The sequence below is a fragment of the Vicia villosa genome, linkage group LG5 (genome assembly GCF_029867415.1).
Source record: "Vicia villosa cultivar HV-30 ecotype Madison, WI linkage group LG5, Vvil1.0, whole genome shotgun sequence".
NCBI classification, from domain to species: Eukaryota; Viridiplantae; Streptophyta; class Magnoliopsida; order Fabales; family Fabaceae; genus Vicia; species Vicia villosa.
In genome coordinates this window covers 9,034,978-9,042,777 of record NC_081184.1, presented here as the reverse complement: position 1 = coordinate 9,042,777, position 7,800 = coordinate 9,034,978, and positions in this window count along the sequence as shown.

The window sequence follows — 7,800 nt, the reverse complement described above, 5'->3', positions numbered from 1 at the left end:
CTTGGTCGGACAAGACCAACCAGCTCTGATACCACTAATGTAACACCCCAATTCTACCCAGGCATATAGGTACAAATATCAGAGTATAAAAATTAAATTCATAAAAACAATTAGGGCGTTACACTTAAGTAACCACATAACCAAACATAACATACTCGCAAAAGATACGTAACACAAATAATCAAAGAGGACGGATACACATAAACACCTGAATGTATTCATACTTATATATATGCGTCGGTAAACAAAATATCCACGACATTCTTCCAAAATACATCGCATGAGAAGGTATTCAAAATACATAATACGAATGCATTTAAAGGAATCAAATATACATCAAAAGGATCCTATAAGCATTATCTACAAAATAAGTGTTCGATCCCCCCCTAGGTGTTACGTATCATGAGCGGATGACACCAAAACGGACGACTACAAAGAGAGCACCTACACCTGCGGATCACCTGCACATTACCCACGAGTAGGTAACATTAAGGCAGAAGGGTGAGAATACAATTCATAATGAAAGCATGATCAATATAGTAATGCCCACAATATCATTAAGAATCATATAACAAGATAATCCAATAAGTCAACCACAATCAATATATAAGTAATGTGGTACATGAATGATAACATAAATTATAAAGACCGAAGATGATGAATGAGACTCGACTATGCGTATGCATGTGGTACCAAATCCGGAGTAAAACTCCTCCTTGTCATTATGACAAATACACCTTGCCGAGCATTATGCTGGGACTTCTTTCCCTAAGGAAAATACACCTTTGTCGAGCAGTAAGCTACGACTAACCGTCATCGAGCATCTAGCCCCCACTGATGACCTCTTGCCACTCGGGCAAATACACCTTTTTACCGAGCATTAAGCTCCCACTGGTAATAATTGCCAATTCAGGCCACCTGTTAATAGCATTCCGCCATTAACGTAATGAAATGTCATGCTGTGCATACAAACGACTCAATTACATAACAACAACAACAACAATATAACTCGGTCACATATCTACATCACACCGATTATATTATTCTACACGGATACATCAACAAAATTGCCACTCAGGCGTTCATATTCACACAGCGCACGTATACCGTCAAAACATACTTGATTAGCAAATATCATTTCAAAAATACATTTATGAAAAATCATTCAACCACCAACACACTCCTCTCTATCATGAAGCATACTCAAGGGTTCTCATAATACTTCAAACGGCGCGTAGAAACGACCTACGGTTCAAAAGATACAACAAAACAAAGTTTGGAAAAACAAAATTTCTCACAGTCCGCTTGAGCTCCGCTCAGCGGACCCAGACAGGGAATCACCAAACAACAATACAGAACCTCCGCTCAGCGGACCCAGACAGAGAATTCCTGCAAAAGAACCTCCGCTCAGCGGACCCCCTCCGCTCAGCGGACCTGCGTAAACCCAGAAAAACCAGTTCTGCAACAGACCGTCTCAGCCCCCTCTAAACCATTCAAAACCCATTTAAACCTTCATCCCAACACCAATACAACACAAACATGCTATATATACACCTAATCCATGATTATCATATGGTTGGATCATCACATATTATCTTTGACCTAAATTCCTTCATAAGCAAGAAAACATGGAGAAGTGAAAAACAAACATGATCCATGGGAATATCTATCATCATAGCACACATACACACCATAAAATCAAGTTTATATCTTCAAAACTCACAAAACACACAATTTGCCATTGTTGAACAAGCTTGGAAAAGAGGAAGAACAAGAACAAAGAATACAAAACTACAAGAACCATACAATCAAGATAAACTATATTCATCCCCCTTACCTTGGTTGGATTCTTGGCTCTAGCTTGGTTTGGATTCTACAACTCTCTTCTTCTCTTTGTTTTTCTCTTCTTTCTCTTCTCTTCCCAAGTTCTCTTTCTTTCTTTCTATCTCAAAATATCTCATTTTCTCTATATATCAAAATATCTCTTTCTAGTTCTCTACTTCTCATTTTCCCCCACTCAACTTTCATAAATTCTAATTTTGGCCCAATTGTCACTAAACATTAATTCTAACCAATTAACACCCAAAACATAATAATTACACACATGGAAAGTAATAAGTAAAATATTAACATAATTAATATTTACCGACTGACTCGACTCGAAAACGGTAAAATTAGGAAAATGTAGTAAACATCACAATTAATCAGAAAAACACATTTATGGGCGTTACACATCACAACACCAGCCACCAAGTACATTGAAGATCTGTACCCGATGGGATTTATCATGCTGTTTTGCTTACATATCTCATTTAAATTGACTATTTAATACCATGCTTCTATAAAGTTAATGTCTACAACATTATGTGATTGTACCTGCTGTCAAATTTATACATTTATCTATTGTATAACGTATAAAACTGATGTATATTTTATGTTTACATGCTTAATAATACTCTGATTCATATCATATCCCATCTCTGCTACACGATAATAGTGGCGATGTATTTACCATCTTACTGATGTGTCTTATTGTTGTGTTGTTATTGTGTCTTATTGGCTGTTGGTTTATTTATTTGAAATATTTTAGGTTCGACTTTCGAATTATGTGACAATTGTATTTTGTAAGATGTTTAATTGAATATACTCAAACTTTTCCCTTAAATTTTTTCATTGTGAAACATAAAATTCAACCCTGTAAATAAGTAGTAAAGTTTAATTTACATTATACATGCATGCAGGTGAAGCAAAATTTGGTGGAATGTCCATATAGTTCATTTGGTGTCCTGTTTGGTGGATTGACACATCCTTATAATTCAAAGTTGGAGATTGATGTCGTGCGTGCATGTGTTTGTAAGCCATATATTTATTTTTCTGTTTTGATGTCAGCAACTTTTTATACCATTTTATCTGAGTATATTACCGCAGTTATGCATGCAAAATGCTTGGAGTCTGAGCTAGATGGGTTAAAACACGGTTGTTTAGGTGATTCAATGGGGGAGTTTAACAGTTTTATGGAATTTCTTTTGATCTATCAAGCATTACATAGCCCTTTTTGATATTTCTGTTGTTGGTCAACAAGTTCTAAATTAGAATTTTTGATATACATTTAGTGTTATATCTATTGATAAGGTGTCTTTTGATGATAAAGACAGAAACTGATAAATGGCCAAAATATGATAATACATGTGCAATGTGATGATTAAGCTATTACCTTCAACCATATAAAGTTATTCAATAACAAGAAAAAAATATGGATTTGTTTTTAAAGATATATAAATATAAGACATTAGCTTATTATATATTTATTGTGACATGTGCTCCTTAGGGAAGACAAATATTTTGGTGCCAACTTATTGTACAACTGTTTTATTTACTAGCACTAGCATGTTTTGTATAATCATATTATATGTTGTAATATTTTGATTTCTTAATTTTTTATTGTACTTAATAAAAATGAGTTTTTCATATAAATATCTAAAAAAAATTGTTCAGTCAATAATAAAATAAATTCACCCGTGCGGCAGCACGGGTATCTTACTAGTTTACTATAGAATGATTAAAGAAGTGTAGGACACTCTTAAATAAATTTACAAAGTTTTAATTGAGATAAAAATGGTAAATACATGTCCCCAAGAAAATGAGTAAGTATTAGTGAAAGAAGGTTCTCAAATATTGAAATTAATCTAAAAAATTTTGTTTCTGACAAATATTTAAGTTTCAAGATCTTTATAAAAATTTGATTTAGTAATTTACTTCGAAGATACAAAATCCATATTGGGCCAACTAGCCAAAGCCCAACTCAAGATCCACAACAAACTAGAGTAAATATTAAATGTGCAATTAAATTTCAACACCATCCATTAATTCACTTTCAGAGCTAAAATCAACAACACCAATTTCGTTCCTCAAATTGATGAAATGCCCAGTCTTGAAAGCTTTCGTCAGAATATCTGCAAACTACTTCTGGATGCTATAGTGCACAACTTCTACCACTTCATTGTAAACTTGATTCCTCTTATAGTGAAACTTCGTGTCAATATGCTTGCTTCTCCCATGCATCACTAAATTCTTAGCAAGACTTATATCTGATTTGTTGTCAATCATCAACTTCACAGGCTTGTTCACCTTGATCTTCAGATCTTGCAACAAATTCAGTAACCACACAACTTCAGAGTCCCCTTAATATACCTCAGAATCCTATTAGTAGCTTGGTAATGTGACCACTTTGGTTTGCTCATAAACATAGTCACCTTTCAGACTGCGTAATAAATGTCAAGTCTGGTATTACATAGATATCTCAGCGAGCCTACCAACTGTTTGAAAATTGTAGCCTCTATATCATCACCCTCAGTATCAGAATCCAGCTTGTGATTCGTCTTAGCGGGTGTGACTGCAGACTTGTAATTTGTCAGCTCGAATCTCTTTCAGAAGCTCAATTTCATACTTTAGCTGATGCAAAATGATACCCTTCTCAAAGTACAAAATCTCCATCCCTAGAAAATATACCATATTTTCCATATCTGTCATCTCAAATTCATTCATCTGCACCTTCTTGAACTTGACTATTGCACCAGACAAACTTCAGCGATATGTCATCAACATAAAGACACCATAATCATATTGCCTCCAGAAGTATGCCGAACATAAACTCCATATTTCATCTCACATTTCTGAAACCACTGCTTCTTGAAAAACGAATCAATTTTTAAGTTTCAAGCTCTGGGTACTTACAATCCATACAAATCTTTATGCAACTTGTACACCGTCCCTTCCTGATTCCTTTTCACAAATCCAGGAGGTTGTGACACATAAACTTTTTCTTGTAAATGACTGTTCAGAAACACAGATTTAACATCCATATGTATCATAGACCAATTTCTTTTAGCAGCTATAACAATCACCAACTTGATTGTTTCATGTCTAGCTACAGTTAAAAATGAAGGATAGAAAAACACTTAGAAAGGGGGGGTTTGAATAAGTGTAGTCTAAAAACTTGAACGATAAAAACAAATTGCACAGTTATTTTTATCCTGGTTCGTTGTTAACTAAACTACTCCAGTCCACCCCCTTGGAGTGATTTACCTCACCTGGGGATTTAATCCACTAATCTCAACAGATTACAATGGTTTTCCACTTAGTCCGCGACTAAGTCTTCTAGAGTATCCTGATCACAACCTGATCACTCCAGGAACAATTTCTTAGACACAAGCTAAGACTTTCTTAGAGTATCCTGACCACCACGTGATCACTCTAGTTACAACTGCTTAGACACAAGCTAAGACTTCCTAGAGTATCCTGATCACACTTGATCACTCTAGTTACTTACAAATTAATGTAATCAATTCTAAGAGTATTACAATGCTTCTGAAAAGCTATAATCACAACAGTGATATTTCTCTTAAAGTTTAAGCTTAATCTCACTAATATATTACAACAGCAATGTAGTGAGCTTTGATGAAGATGAAGTTTGTGAGCTTTGATTTGAACAGCGTTTTAGCAAGTTTGTATTCACAGAATTCGTCAGAATCGATAACCTTGCTTCTCATCAGAACTTCATATTTATAGGCACTTGAGAAGATGACCGTTGGGAGCATTTAATGCTTTGCGTATTCCGTACAACATTGCATTTAATGTTTCACTCTTTTGTCAACTACCTCGAGCCTTGTTTACGCTGTGTCTACTGACGTTGCCTTTAATAGCTTCTAACGTTCCTTTTGTCAGTCAGCGTAGCCTGCCATCTTGTACTTGCTTCTGATCTGATGTTTGTGTATACGACGTTTGAATATCATCAGAGTCAAACAGCTTGGTGCAAAGCATTTTCTTGTCTTCTGACCTTGAAGTGCTTCTGAGCGTGATACCATGAGAACTTCAGTGCTTCTGCTTCTGATCTCAAGTTCTTCTGATGCTTCCATAGACCCATGTTCTGATTCTGCTTGACCATCTTCTGATGTCTTGCCAGACCATGTTCTGATGTTGCATGCTGAACCTTCTGAGTCAAAGCTTCTGAGCGCTGATTTGTGCATACTCTATATATATTTCCTGAAAAGGGAAATTGCAGTGTATTATTGTACCACATTATCTCACACAAAATTCATATCCTTGTTATCATCAAAACTAAGAATATTGATCAGAACAAATCTTGTTCTAACAATCTCCCCCTTTTTGATGATGACAAAAACATATATAAATGATATGAATTTGCGATCAGAAAGAGCAGACGGCTAAAGACAATTACACAGCTAAAGCATAAGCATGTGAATATGTCTCCCCCTGAGATTTACAATCTCCCCCTGAGATGAATAATCTCCCCCTGAAATTAATACTAGAAGAATTTTAATAATAAAAGACTTCCCTGAGTATTTCAGTAGAGACTTTCACAGTGCTTGATCTTCAGAACATTCATGACTTCTGATTCTTGCTTCCATAGGACAACTTCAGAACTTGAATTTCTTTGATATTCAGAACATTCACAGCTTCTGATTCTTGCTTCCATCGGACAGCTTCAGAACTTGAATTTCTTTGATCTTCAGAACATTCACAGCTTCTGATTCTTGCTTCCATCGGACAGCTTCAGAACTTGAATTTCTTTGATCTTCAGAACATTCACAGCTTCTGATTCTTGCTTCCATCGGACAGCTTCAGAACTTGAATTTCTTTGATCTTCAGAACATTCACAGCTTCTGATTCTTGCTTCCATCGGACAACTTCAGAACTTGAATTTTTTTCTTACATCACTTCATGCTAGATTGTATCAGAACATTGTTGAATGTACCAGAGCATCATCAGAGCATCTCTACATCCTGAAATGTTACAGAACAACGCTAAACGACAAAAGTCAGCATGAATGAGTTAGAACATATAATATGTATCAGAGCCACATAATATGTATCAGAACAAATGGACATAATGTTTCAGAGCATATTCTATCATCAGAATATCTGAACATTCTTCCTTCTTGCTTCTTGCATCTGATTCTGAAGCTTCATAGCACTTAGCTTGCTTCAAGAATCCAAGAGCTTGATTCTTTAGAATTGCTTCTCCTTGAAGAGATCTTCAATTCCTGCAATAACAAAACTTAAAGCATAGAACTTTGCAAGTTCTGTTAGAAATGTGGGGCCTTTTTACCCGGTAACTGATAATATTAATCAGATCATTTATCACATTTTCTCCCCCTTTTTGTCATAACATCGAAAACAGAAAAGATTCAGATGAAAAACAAAAGGAAACAGATGGAAGAAACAGATAATTTCATTTAGGCTCAAGAAGACAAAAGTACAGAAGTACAAGAGGATAAGCAAGAGAAGATGCACAAAAACAGATGCAGCAAAGCAAGAAACGAAAACAAAATAACTAAGACTCAATCTAAGATGACCCTAGCTTCGACAAGATCTTGGCCAGCATATCTTGAACCCCATTGTTGTGCTCATTCTGCCTCTCCATGAAAGCTCTAAACTCATCATTGACTGAGCTTTGCTCATCCTGGTTCTTCTGAATAACTTCCAGAGTCCTTGCAAGACGGGAAGGTTCATCAGAAGAAGCTTCATAGCTTCTATCCACAGGGATGGCATTCTGATCCGTAGCTTCCATAGTCAGATCATTTGCAGGTTTTTCCTCAACAGGAATGGTTTCATCAACATGATCTTCAGCGTTTGCTTCTTGCATAGAAGCATCTCCATACTTTGCAGCAGGAACCTCAGAATCTCCATTCTCAAGTGCCTGAAGAATGGTAGCTAGATTCCTAGGGGCAGAAGGACCTTCAACTTCTGGTGGGTCAACAACTTCTGGAATGACCAAGCT